The sequence below is a fragment of the Equus quagga genome, chromosome 1, assembly GCF_021613505.1.
Source record: "Equus quagga isolate Etosha38 chromosome 1, UCLA_HA_Equagga_1.0, whole genome shotgun sequence".
Taxonomy (NCBI): domain Eukaryota; kingdom Metazoa; phylum Chordata; class Mammalia; order Perissodactyla; family Equidae; genus Equus; species Equus quagga.
In genome coordinates this window covers 91202497-91217117 of record NC_060267.1, presented here as the reverse complement: position 1 = coordinate 91217117, position 14621 = coordinate 91202497, and the positions used below count along the sequence as shown (strand labels likewise).

At 43.2% G+C, this 14621-nt stretch overlaps 1 protein-coding gene and 1 long non-coding RNA gene across 2 annotated transcripts in view; both read right to left on the bottom strand.

The window, feature by feature from the left end:
- The window catches only part of ABL1 (ABL proto-oncogene 1, non-receptor tyrosine kinase), a 138586-nt gene that overhangs the window by 45137 nt on the left and 78828 nt on the right, over window positions 1-14621 (bottom strand). The gene's annotated exons all lie outside the window — the stretch shown is intronic.
- Window positions 2511-5085, bottom strand: LOC124238961 (uncharacterized). The gene is made up of 3 exons (XR_006888461.1): window positions 5027-5085; window positions 3143-3201; window positions 2511-2562 (listed from the first exon to the last, which is right to left on the bottom strand). It is a non-coding gene; the product is annotated as an uncharacterized LOC124238961 (long non-coding RNA).

Here is a 14621-nt window from a genome sequence, read left to right as displayed (position 1 = left end):
GGCCCCGCCATGCCGCCTCGCCGCCGCCCCGCGCCCGCCCACGGCCGCGGCCGCGTCTCCGTCTCCGCTCGGACGCGCCCGTTAACAAAGGGCCCCGAGCCCGGCCCGCGAGGCCCGCCCCCGCCGCTCGGCCGCCTTAACCCCCTCGGCGCCGCGCCGGGACCCGCAGGCTCCCGGCGTTCCCAAGGCCCGGCCTAGACCGTTACCGCGGGCCACAACCAAGCTGGGGCCAATTTCTTGGTCAGCAGGGGGACTGATTTTCAGCGCGGCATTTGGTGCTTCTCGACATTGGGAAGTGCAGTCCTAAAACCCCAAGAAAGATACCGGCTATTCCGGATGTCGCAGAGCGCAGGCCCGCTCGGCACCACTTTAGAAACCTTGTGCATCTCTGTGGCATGAGATGCCCCCAAGCTGCACCGCTTATGGCCGACTTCCACCGTACGCGGTGCCCTGGCAAACCCTATGTCCCGAGAGTGTTGGTGAATAACGCAAATTCCTCTGGAATTACCAATACTGATCTCATTTATATTCAGTGAGTTTACTGTGATTAAGGCTAACTCAACGGGTGTCTAAGGAATGAATAATCAGAGAGCCGAACCCACATGACAACTACCCAAGTATGGAACACATTTCACAAATCATACATTCAGACTAGGAGACCGTTGGAAACAGAAGGGATGTGCAAGTTCAAATTCAAACATAATTTCTGATTCTATGTAAGAGGAATTTAGTCTGCACAATGAGAACTCATTAGAGGCAGGGCCGGCATCCCTTCTTTGCCTCATTTTCTTCAACAGAGAACTTTTTTCCTTGTTAGGTGAGTGCCACGGGGTACGGTTGTTTAAAACCCATTTCATTGCTATGTTGGGCTCAAACCTTCTTACAACTCTGGTCAGGACTAAAATAGACAATATCATAATGTATTATAAAATAACAATAATCACAATAATGTGTTACTTGGCACAAAACCAGAAATCTAATCAGTGGGAAACAATAGGGAACCCAATCCTACCAAGTAATTTAATAAAAATCAGGTAAGTTTCCATAACAATAGGAAAAGGAAAGTATTTAATAAATAATGTCACATAACTAAACTGCATCAGGGGGAAACATCGAGCTAGTCCACATCTTGGAGCACATGATTACTAAGAGCTGACATGGATTGAGATCTTCCTGTGTGCCAGACTCTTGTGGGAAGCAGGGCCTGTCCATTACTGCATTGTATTTGCACAAGAATCCTGTGAGGAAAATAGAATTATTATCCCGATTCTTCACGTAAAAACCTGAAGCTCAGAGAAGTCAAGCACCTTGCCAAAGGTCCTACAGCGGGAAATAGGCAGGGCTGGACTCAACCCAGGTATACCTGGATCCGGATCAGGTTCCTGACCAGTGGATTACCCAGGCCCCTCTGGCCAAGAATAAATTCCAAGCAGATTAAAGCTTTGGACATCTATATCTTTGGTTAAAGAACTAAGGTTGTCACATGTTTCAGAGGAAGCCTTTGGTTAAGAGACGCCTGCCTACTGGGATCGGCCCCACAGGCAAAGCTGGACTCATGTGTTACACTTTCCAGCCTATCCTGTAACGACAAGAAGCTCAGTATCTTCAGTACACCAGGAACGGCTAAGTAACAAGATCTTCATTTAGGTCTGCCAAAAATAGCACATAAAAATTCAAGATTGGACTGGATGCGACTAGTGTGTATCACAGGGGTTCTCAGCCAGGGCGTCATTAACTTTTTAGAAGTGTCCTGCCAAATTCTAATCAATGTACAAACTGTGTTTCTAGTGCAATTGAGTGGACCCACGGTCAGTGTTGCAGCACCAGGTCAGGCCTCATGAGCACCTAAGAAGGCACTGTCAGGGAGGGACACAGTTCCCATCACCTGGACACCCAGAACTACAGGGCCACCAGGTGACAACTGCAGTGACTGTGGATGTTACCTAGATTCTGGGAGACACTGTCAATGTCAGTTTAGAGAGCCTGCAAGTAATGACTGCCGACTTGTTTAGTGCTGTCTTGAACTCAACTTTCAACCTCCAAGTGTAAAGCCAAAAATAAAATTCAAAAGGGTACCACCAGTACAAACAAGCTGAAAAATACACTATATGTTTTGGTACCATTTTGGAAAGTTCAAGGGCTTTGGACTAGACTATAATAAAGTCTGTCATTATATAGAATTTCAGATTTAAAGAGCTATATTCAAACTGGCCGCTTAATGCCAAGAATTATACATTAGTAGGCATTTTTGCAATTCTAACCATATCCTTGAATACTATCAGTTATTATAGGCCCAGACACTTGTTTGCATGTGAAGTACTTTATATTGAAACATAAATTTATTTTTAAAGATTTTATTTTTTTCCTTTTTCTCCCCAAAGCCCCCCGGCACATAGTTGTATATTCTTCATTGTGGGTCCTTCTAGTTGTGGGATGTGGGATGCTGCCTCAGCGTGGTTTGATGAGCAGTGCCATGTGCACACCCAGGATTCAAACCAATGAAACACTGGGCGGCCTGCAGCGGAGAGCGCGAACTTCACCACCTGGCCACAGGGCCAGCCCCTATTTTTAAAAAAATAATCACTATTACAAATATTCTGCTCTTGGGTCTAAAATGATCTTATCCTGTTATTTATTTATTTTTTTTTAGGAAGATTAGCCCTGAGCTAACTGCTGCCAATCCTCCTCTTTTTGCTGAGGAAGACTGGCCCTGAGCTAACATCCGTGCCCATCTTCCTCTACTTTATATGTGGGACGCCTACCACAGCATGGCTTTTGCCAAGTGGTGCCATGTCCGCACCCGGGATCCAAACCGGAGAACCCCGGGCTCCCGAAGCAGACCGTGCACACTTAACAGCTACGCCACCGGGCCAGCCCCTATCCTCTTAAATACTCTTTAGGTGAGTAAGGCTTATAAACTGTGTCCAAATGTTTTAAATTGTAGTTATAAAACCATGCATCAACAGGTCTGGCAAACACTCTGATAGCAGCAATGAATATTGATAATATCATCAAACTGTACACAATCATATCAAACCCAGACTGTTCTTTCCAGATCCAGCTTTTGATGCTTTCAAAACTCACTTGTAAAATACAAAAAGCATTGTTACAAGCAAATAAAGGAAAGCTTCAATCTTCTTACCAGAATGAAAGGCCCAAGAAGGATTCCCTCTAAGCAATCTTAAACCTCAAAGGCATTAGCTTTAAAAGAAAGAAAGAAAAAAGAGACAAAGGAATGAAAAAGACTTTTAATGTGAGCCTAATATGTGCCCAGCACAAGCCTCACAACAATCCTATGAATCTTGGGAAGTTTAATTCCATTTCACAGGTAAGGAAACAGCGGGGGAGAAGGGAGAAAGAGAGGGAAGTACTCTGTCCAAGTTCACACAGCTGGGAAGCAGTAAGGTCCGCAGTCCTCGAACCTTCCAAAACAGCACAGAATTTGCAGTTTAAGTGAAAGGTGGATAATATGAGCAAAGCCAGAGGATGAAATAAAAATCATTAACTGTTGGAAAAATATGTCTTAAAATAAAATCATTCAGGGAATAAGAACTTTAAGAATATTTTAAAATATGTTAAGAATAAAAGAAGAAAGGTCCTTAATTAGTTTAAAGTCTGTGATTTGAGCTGTGTTTCTAAAAGCATGGTCCATGGACAACCTATTTTGAATTGCCTGCAGTGCTTGCTTATACTGCAGACTCTTGGTCTCCATTCTAGACCTGCAGAAGCAGAATATGTGGAATGGGCTGTATCTTAACAAGTTCCCCCAGATGATCTGTGTGCAAACTTCAGTTTGAAACCCACCAATTTGGAAGAGGCAAGAGTTGCTTCTTATTTTCACTGGGACTAGGACAAACGGGAATAGATACTTTGCAAATTTATTCATTTGAAAGCAATTTTTGAATTTAAGAAACGTATCACAACCCTAGAACAAGTTATCAAAAGAGGACTCTTCTCTGAAGATTTTAGGATAAAGCCTGAATTTTTGTAAAGTTTAGAGTTCAATCTTATTCAAAAAGTGGGGGAAAGCAGGGGCCCACCACAGAAGTGGGTCAAGGGAAGGAGGCAGGACACAGGACAAAGGATGCAGGATGCAGAAGCTCCACCTGGCAGCAGCAGGATGGGAGTGAGGGAGGAAGGGAGACAGGTGACTCTGCCATGGGGCCTGGTTTGGGCCCTCCAGGACCAGATGATCCCAGAACTCACTGACCAGCCCAGCCAATAACTTTAAGGGGGGAAGAGCAAAGATCTTGAGGTATGCGCGTGCTATTTCATATGCACATGCTAACAAAGCCCACTTCCTCTGACTCTGCAAAGACTGCCCAGGGAGAGCCTGCGGGTTCTCTAGCTCTGCGGGTCCAGTGTGTGTCCAACTGAAGAAGAATAGAACTTAGAAGATCACAGCAATCGTACTCATCTTTGCCACTGCATAAGAACACACATGCATCTCTTTAAGTCTCTTAAGTTTTCAGTGAGACAGTACTACTTATTGGTCAAGTGTCACAAAGGCCTGGTGACCCTGGACTGGGCAAACCAGGCTAGAGGGAGAGGCAATGCAGTGGAGGCTGAATGAGCTATGACATCATACAGCCCAGCTCTGAACCTCAGATTTGCCATTCACTATGGTGGCCTGAGCAAGCTACTTCCCCTTTCAGAGCCTCAATATTCTCATCTATAAAATTGAGGGGTGGTCATAAGAAGCTACCTCACAGGGTTATGAAGATTAGAAGTAACGCAGGGAAGGTGCTCGATAAACAGTAGCTATTGTTATTTCCAAAAGAGGACTACTATTCCTATATCAGGTGATGGTCTGTGTTCCTGCCTAGTCTTCCTGGAACTAAGTCAAGAGCTAAAATTAACAAATGTGATATGTGAAAATGATTCCAGAAAGCACAGGCTGAGGGAGTGAAAGTAGTCTGGAGGTTTTCCAAGGGACAAGGAAATCAATTTATTTTATTAAGGGAAAGAAACACTAGCAACAGGGTAGGAGTAGCAACTAAGATCAAAATGTCAGAGACAGTCCTACCTTTCATCCTGCAGCCAAGGTTCTGCAACCACAGCTTTGTGGTAGAACACAAACTCCACATCCACATCTTCACTGGGGGCCTATTTCAGGCCCAGGACTGGATGCGCAGGCGCACATGTGACTGTCTTCCAGGTAGTGCTGATTGTTTTCTTAGTCCCCTCGGTATTTTCAAGGCTACAGTTCTCACCTACAGGCTAAATCTGAACTGCTTTAGACTAAGTCCACTTTCTAGAAAATCTCATCATAGTAAGACTCTACTGTATTTTTATAATTAAATCAAATATAACTATTAAACAATAATTTTTCTCCAGGAGGAAACTAATATTATTGGTATGCCTATTTTATTTTTTATTAGCATTTTTTATCAAAGTAATATACACATATGGTTAAAAATCAAATAGTACTAAAAGTCATAATAAAAACAGCAGTCCGCTGAATCCAGCTCCTAGTCTGTTGTTTCCCCAGAGGCAGCCTCCTTCAGATTTCTAAATAATGTCCTCACATTGTGTCTGGATTCATCAGCTTTCCACATTATATATTACCTTATTATAGTAGTATTATATACCATCACCATCCTCAACCTCCCAAAACATTAAAAATCACAATTTTTGGTTAAATCAATAGTCAGTGTTTATATGATATGACGACGTAAATATTATTCACTGATCCGCCAATAATATACTATGAATGTTTCCTTTATTATATTACTTTGTTTATCCTGGAGATATTAATTGCCTTGATTTTTTTCATTTGATTTGTCTCTATACACCTATTACTATTTTCCCCCCAAATATTTCAAAGATCTGTCTAACACCGAGTAGCATTTTTTCCAAGTTCTAAGATACTTAAAATATTCTCAATTCTATTTATTGAGTTACATCCTCATTTTGCTTAGAATTCATTGTCCAGTAGCTTCCTGGGAAAAAAGAAGGTGCATGTCTAAAAAATGCCTTTCGTCTCTTCTACTCTGACAGTTTGGCTGGGTAAAGAAGTCTAGATGGGAAGTAATTTTCCCCACTTAATTTTGAAGGCATTTCTCCACTATCTTCTGGTCGTAGTTTAGAAATGCAATCCCACTCTGCTTGCTGATCCTTTATACATGGCCTGCTTTTCTCTTCTTGGTGTTCTGAAATTTCAGTGGTATGGCTTGGAGTGAGTCTTTTTTCATCTATTATGCTGGGCACTCAGGGAGCCGATCCAATTCAAAGATTTGTCATTTAGCTCTAGAAAACACTCCCTTCACGAAGCTCTGAAATTTTTCCTGATACTTACTGTCTCCTAAATTCACCTCCATTTTCTTTCACTTCTCTCCTTCTGGCATTCCTACCAGACAGACACTGAAGCCCTGGGATTGAGCTTCTAATTTTCTTATCTGTTTTCTCTCTCTTTATTTTTTTTTGGTGAGGAAGACTGGCCTGAGCTAACATCTGTTGCCAATCTTCCTCTTTTTGCTTGAGGAAGATTGTTGCTGAGCTAGCATCTGTGCCAGTCTTCCTCTATTTTGTATGTAGGATGCTGCCACAGCATGGCTTGATGAGTGGTGTGTAGGTCCACACCCAGGATCCAAACCTACAAACCCTGGGCCACCAAAGCAGAGCACACAAACTTAACCACTACGCCATGAGGCCCACTCCTTATCTGTTCTCTCTTATTGTCCATGTCTTTGCCTTTATATTTTGCTTTCTGAGATAGACTGTTTTCCAAGTCTTGTGCTGAATTTTAAATTTTGGCTATAATGTTTTCAATATTAAAGAAGCTCATTCTTATTCTAATTGTTATTGCTTTTAATAACACTTTTGTTAGATGTTTACAATATCTCTCTGAGGACAGCAAAGAATAGTCCTCCTGAACTCTTCTTTCTATTTCTGGCCTTATCTTTATTTGCAGCAAGTCCCTTTTTTCTGTCTGTTTTACCCTTTATCTACCGTGTTAGAGACTTTTCTCCAATGCTAGGAGAGGTCTGGCTGTCTATTGTCACAGATGAGGGAAGAACTAAAAACTGTGCATGGAAGGGGCATGGCAACCAGTAGCCTTCAGTGAAAGGAGGTGGTGAGCTTGCTTTTCCATCAAGACAATCCCCAAATGGACTTTTCTGTAGGGCCATTCAATTTTGGTTTTTTCCCCAGAAAAGAATCTTTCCATCTCCTTCTGTTAGGGCCCTGGCTAGCAGGTATTGGAAAGGGGCTGAGAAACTCACTGTTTAGTATGCAGACAAAAAAAAAAATCTGCTCTTGCCCACTCCACTGTTTTCAGCCCAGGGGCTTAGCTGCACCCTGCTGGGGGAATGCCCCTGAGTCCAGAGCCTTTAGAGGGCAAGTGCTCAATATAATACCTAGTCTCATGTAGGCAGGAAGGAGAGGTGGTCATCTGGCTGTACAGGGTTGGGGAAGGATGCGAAGAATTTAAACTCCTTTCACAGACTTTCAACCCATCCCGTTGCTTTGAGGTGATGGCCTCACCATGCCCTGCTTTCTGTGGTACTAAGGCCTCCACTGGTTATTTCCCTGAGGTTCTCACAGGAACTGCCTCGCTTCTCATCAGTGCCTCTCTCGGAAGAGGCTAGGCTTCAGCTTCCTCGATTCTGCCGTCTGTTACCACACTTTGGACTGCCTTCCATTTCCCTAAAATACATTCACCTTTCTTGTCCACTTATCCTCTGGGAGCTTTTTGTCCTTAAGCATTTTCACTTAAAAAAAATCTTTTTCCTGTCATTTCAGTGAGAGAGGGAGTGGAGGTAAAAACAAGTCTGCAATCTTAAACCTTTTTTTTTTTTAAGATTTTATTTTTTTCCTTTTTCTCCCCAAATCCCCCCGGTACATAGTTGTATATTCTTAGTTGTGGGTCCTTCTAGTTGTGGCATGTGGGACGCCGCCTCACGTGGCTGGATGAGCGGTGCCATGTCCGCGCCCAGGACTCGAACCGATGAAACACTGGGCCGCCTGCAGCGGAGCGCACGAACTTAACTACTTGGCCACGGGGCCAGCCCCCTTAAACCATTTTTTAAGCAGAATTTTTTTGCCCATTTTATAGATGAGATAAGTGAGGCACAGATAGGTTAAAGAACTTGCACAAGGTCTCACAGCAAGTAAGTGGCAGAGCCAGATCTCCAAACTCCCTTGTGAGATTTTTTCACATTATGTGACACCCAATAGATACCCATAATTAAGAGCTGACAGACTAGTTTTAGGACATCAGGCTGAAAACAACATTTAAAATTGTTGTAGGGGCTGGCCCAGTGGTGTAGTGGTTAAGTGTGTGTGCTCTGCTTTGGTGGCCCAGGTTCACAGGTTTGGATCCCAGGTGTGGCCCTACACACCACTCATCAGGCCATGCTGTGGCAGTGTCCCACATACAAAATAGAGGAAGATTGGCATGGATGTGAGCTCTGGGCCAATCTTCCTCACCAAAATATAAAAATAAAAAATAAAATTGTTGCAAACTACAGGTCTCAAATATTAATACTGCCGGTGGTGAAGAAACACCAAACTCTGAATTCTTAAATCCAGTCACAAAACTTAAAGTTAAGTTATAAACAGATATACTATTAAACAAAAACAGTTTGGGATATTCTTATTAAACTCTAAGTGTTTGAATTCAACTTAAAGAGGTTTTGCATGTTTTCGCGAATTGTGTTTGTCCCTTTACTTTGGTTAATCTTTGAAATAAATGCCAAAGAATTGTATTTTAAATCACTAAAAAGTCTTATTTGTTTTTAATCTGAATACTGAATAAAGAATACGATATCTACAAAACAAGCAAATCAAAAATAGCAATGTTGCAAAAATCTCAAGGCTTCCAACTCTTCTCTCTACAATAAGGTAAACTGAAGCACACTCGTAGAACCAACTGCGAGAAAAGCCCAGGACTGGTTATTTACAAGTAATCCTCTTATTTTCTAACACTGGCACCTTCTGGCTTTTATAGTTTTGTTAACTTTGAACTGGGACAGCAACGGTTAATTTCTCCCTCTCTTTCTCTAAGACTAAAAGAATCTGCGAGAGCAGCAGACCAGGCCTAGGAGATCACGTTACTTTGGGGGTGGGGAAGGAGGCAGCTGGAGGGGAGTGTGGAGAGAAGGGCTAGAGGGAAAGAAAACAAGTTGTGCGAGCCTCCCCCCAGTGTGAGACCCAGCAGGGCCCAGGGGGTTCACGGAGGAGCCTGTGTTTATCCTCGTTATCTGGGACGGCTGACACCGGCTGTGAAAGCAGGGGCTCCCTCAGCACTGAGATCCTCTCAGCAGCCCAAAGCTGCACCCACGAAAGCAACTTTCTTGGTAATTGTTACCAAGGCCTGAAAACCTAGAAATCAAACACTAAAGAAGTGTTAATGTTTGTTTCGTCAAAACACTCAGTACCAATTTGTTTTGTTGTCAAGGTTTTAAAACACACACAAAGGACAAATGGATCCAGAAGATTTCTTCCCGACACTTGTTGGAAATTACTGTTGTCATTAGAGAAGCAATGGCATCTCTAAATGAAATGGCACTGCTCTTTTTCTTCCTGAAGCGACAGATCTGGCATATTAATCCAAAACTACATATTAACTAGAGAAGGGCTACAGTTAACACTGGGGAAACTGCTCATTAAGTGGCACTGTAGTGATGTCAGAAGGAAAGAGCCACCTGAAAAGAAAACTACAAAACCCAGTCTGCTTTCAAAGTCCACCTGACAGAAGCTGCCCTTCTGCCCCTGCCTTCCAGCTGCCACGCAGGATCTATATGCAGTACAGCAACTCCAAAACTGGACTTAATCACTGAGTTATTTTCACCTTCCCTAAGCAATAATTCATATTTATAGCTACTTCACCATGGAGAACATTCTGGTGCACTTCTAAAACAACGGTAAAATTAATTCCTCAATAAGATTTAGGCCAATAACCGCATATCAACTAGACATTCTTTGATGAACAAAGAATGGGAATCCCATACGGACTAGTTATAGGAACTCCCAAGCCCAACAATGGCCCCAACATCTGTTCTCTCTAGCCTTGAACTCCTAAGTTTTAGGTGGACACATCGCCCCAGAAGAAAGACTCCATTTCCTAGTCTTTCTTGTACCTAGGCATTACCACATGTCTAAGTTTTAACCAATGGTATGTGAGCAGAAATGATACATGCAACTTCTGGGTCAGGTTCTTAAAAGGAATGGGCATGACCCCCATCTCCTTTTTTCTACTTCCCTCTGCCTACAAGAGGACAAGATAGCTGGAGCGGCCATTTGGATCCTGAGGTAGAATCCACATCTTAAAGAGTACCAAGATGGAAGGTGTCTGACCCTGTGGAGTCCCCATACACATCCAGAACCACTAATGTCAGCCTGTTATAGAAGAGAGAAATAAACATCTAGCTTGTTTAAATCCCTAGTATTCTGCATCTGTTATAACAGCCATTTAGTCTTTATGGTAATAATAGTAAAAGACCAGTTCTAACTTGCATAAATCGAAGAATTTCCCAAACCAACTGTTTCTTTTCTTTATTAAAAACTGTTAATTGGAGAGCAAGCATTTGAAACAATCTTATAACTTTTAGAAAATGAGAAAGTGTCATAATCTCTGTGAAACATGTAGCCCAGTGTCCAGCTTATAACAAACACTCCAATGTTACATTAATTATTATTACTTATAATATTATTATAAGTTAATTATCATTACTATTAACTATCCCTTCCCTTTCCACAATCTCTGGTACTGGTTTGAGGAAGATAAAAAAAAATCCATGTGTTCTATCATATATCTGATAAAGCTTGTATCCAGAGAACTCTTACCACTCAATAATAAGACAGTACACAAACCAATCAAAAAATGGGTAAAAAGGGGCCGGCCCCATGACCGAGTGGTTAAGTTCACATGCTTCACTTTGGCGGCCCAGGGTTTTGTGGGTACGGATCCTGGGTGCAGACATGGCACCACTCATGAAGCCATGCTGAGGCGGCGTCCCACACAGCAGAGGTGGAAGGACCCACAACTAGAATATATAACCATGTACTGGAGGCTCTGGGGGAAAGAAGAAGAAAGAAAAAATAACAATAAATAAATAAATTGCTTTAAAAAATGGGTAAAAGATTTGAATTGACATGTCACCAAAGAAGAAATAAGAATGGCTAATAAACACGTGAAAAGATGCTCAGCATCATTAGTCATTCAAGAAATGGGAAGTAAAACCACAATGAGAGAGTAGTTCACATCCGCTCAAATAGCTATAATCAAAGTCAGACAAAATCAAGTGTTGGTGAGGATGGAGAGAAGCTGGAATACTCATACACTGACGGGGAGAATGTAAAATGGTATAGCCATTTGAGAAAATGGTTTGGCAGTTTCTTAAAAAGTTCAAACATAAACTTACTATAAGACCAGCAACTCTACTCCTAGGAATCTGCCCTGGAGAAATGAAGACACACGTCCACACAAACACTCGTACGTGAACGTTCATAGCAGCGTTATTCCTAACAGCCAACAACTGGAAACAATGGAAGAATATTCAACAACAAAAAGAAACGAAGTACTGATACGTGCTATATAGACAAACCTCAAAAACATGCTGTGAAGTGAAGGAAGCCAGTCACAGAAGACCACATGTTGTATGACTCATTTATATGAAATGTGCAGAAAAGGTAAATCTATAGAGACGGAAAGTAGATTAGTGGTTGCCTGGGAATAGGGGCGAGATTGACTGTAAATGGGCACAAGGGATCTTTTAGGGATGATGGAAATGTTCTAAAACTGGACTGTGGTGATGGTTGCACATTCTATAAATTTACTAGAAATCAGTGAATTGTACACTAAAATGGTGGATTTTATGGCATGTATATTATACCTCAAAAAACTGTTAATAAAAAAGGGAGAAAAGAGGGGCCAGCCTGGTGGCGCAGTAGTTAAGTGCGCACATTCTGCTTCGGCAGCCCAGGGTTCACCGGTTCAGATCTGGGGTGCAGACATGGCACCGCTTGTCAAGCCATGCTGTGGTAGGCATCCCACATATAAAGTAGAGGAAGATGGGCATGGATGTTAGCTCAGGGCCAGTCTTCTTCAGCAAAAAGAGGAGGATTGGCAGCAGTTAGCTCAGGGCTAATCTTCCTCAAAAAAAAAAAAAAAAAAGCAGCATGGAGATTCCTCAAAGGATTAAAAACAGAAATACCATGTGAGCTGGCTATCCCACTACTGAGTATTTATCCAAAGAACTTGAAATCAACAATTCAAAGAGACTTTTGCACCCCTACGTTCACTGCAGCATTACTCACAACATGGAAGCAACCCAAGTGTCCACTGACTGATGACTGGATAAAGAAGATGTGGTATATATACAATGGAATACTACTCAGCCATGAAAAAGATAAAATTGCCCCATTTACAACAGCATGGATGGACCCTGAGCGTATTATGTTAAGTGAAATAAGCCAGAGAAAGACAAACACCATATGATTTCACTCATAGGTGGAAGATAGACAAACTTACAGACAAAGAGAACAGATTAGTGATTACTAGGGGGAATGGGGCTGGGGGGTGGGCATAGGGCGAAAGGGGCGCACAGTATACGGTGATGGACAAATAATAATGTACAACTGAAATTTCATAATGTTATAAACTATTATGACCTTAATACAATAAAATAAAGATAAAAAATTCCTGCTCTTCTGAAGACACGGTTAAGAGAAAGACAAGTCAAAGACTGGGAGGAAAGACCAAGTGCTGGCAAGAGCGTGAAGCAATTGGTGTGAATGCAAACTGGTATGAACTGCTGGTGGGAATGCAAAATAATACATTCTCTTTGTAAAACAGTTTGGCAATTTCTCATAAGTTAAGCATACACTTAGCATATGACCTAACAATTCCATTCCTAATTATTTACCCAAGAGAAATGCAAACTTATGTCCACACAATACCTTTATGTGAATGTTTACAGTAGCTTTACTCATAATCATCAAAAACTGGAAATGACTCAAATGTCCTTCAAGACCTGAAGGGATAAACACACTGCGGTACCTACATGCGACAGAACACTACTCGGCAATAAAAAGGAACGGACCACGTTGACTACATGCCACAACAGGGGTGAATCTTAAATGCATCAGGACTCAAGAGGTCATGCACTTGATAATTTTACTTATGATATTCTGTGACAGGCAAAATTCTAAGGACAGAAACTGAAAAGAGGCTGTTGAGGCTGGTAGGATGGGTTGATAACCAAAGAAATGAGGGAGTGGGGGTGATGGAACCATTCTCTATCCCAAGTGTAGTTACATGATGGTGGTAGTTACAAGATATATGCATCGTCAAAACTCACACAGTAAAAGGGATGTTTTACTGTATGTAAATTATACCTCAATAAAAACACCATTTTCTTTCTTCAAGGCCCCCTTCCTCAGAGGAACCCACTGCCAGGGCCCAGGCTCCGCGCTTCCCCTGGGGCTGTGGGAGGGCACTCCACCACGGACATTGCCCATCTGGCCGGTGGGAGTTATAGTCACGGTCCTAAAGGAGTGAGTGCAGTCTGCGCCATTTGGTCTCTTCCACTCCGCTCCTTCCGCCCCACGAGACCCCAAGTGGATACGGCTCAGAAGGACACAGAGCACTGCGGGGAGCTTTACCCACCCGTGCCGAAGGGCTGGCTCTCCCTAGCCCGAGCGTCCCTGCGCCTGGACGGAGCGGGCTGGCGGCTGGAGCAGAGGCAGCTGTGGCGGGGACAGAGCCCACAGAAGGGCGGGGCGCTGGCCCAGGGCGTTTGGAAGGCAGGGGAGGCACGTCCCCGCTCTGAGCCTCACCTGCCTGCAAAAGGAGGCTGTCATTCTGTGACCTGATTCAAGGTCTGTGGTAAATTTTTCTCAGTTTTTCCTCGTCAAGGGCATTTAAAAAATGACCACTGACATTTTCTTGCCTAGAAAGAGTAAGTTTGCGAACTTACAGATGCCAGCACTGCACCCAGACTGGCTTCCCCTTACCAAGTCTGTGCCCACAACCAACCAATCTTCACAAACAGATTTAGAAGCCTCTGGGCCACAGGAGGACGCGGGGCGTCCCTGGCAAACCGCATGAAGAACATGGACGATCAGCCCCGGCTGGCTGCAACCCATTCCTCTCTCAACACTTCCAGAGCAGGTGAGCCAGAAAGCCCTGGACACCGGCGCCCAGCGCCCTGGGGTCCACCTCTGCCAGGGAGCTGGATGAGGCGCGGGCGTGGGGGCCTCTCAGGCTTCTACACGGCCTCCTGAGGACCGAAAGCACCATTGTCAACTCCTCCGCTTGCCACCGGCCCAGGCGCCAAACCGTCTCTCCTTCGCCCTACAGTCCCGCCTCACGGAGGCAAGCTTAGCTCCCGACTCTGCCTCGGGTGTGCATGTCTGATTCCTGTTTCTCAAAAAGCCCATACGGGGAATTTGGCAATATTCATATCTATCAAAATTGCAAATGTATTTACCCTTTGACTCAGCAATTCTATTTTGGGAGATTTACTCTACAGACTTACCTACACACACACACAACGTAAATAGCAAAACTATCTGTCACTAAGTTAAATAAACCCTGGCCTTAGCTTTCAAAAATGGGGTAAATTTATGCCTAGATGGGGGTACATGAAGCTTTCAAGGAAGTACCCAAGTATTTA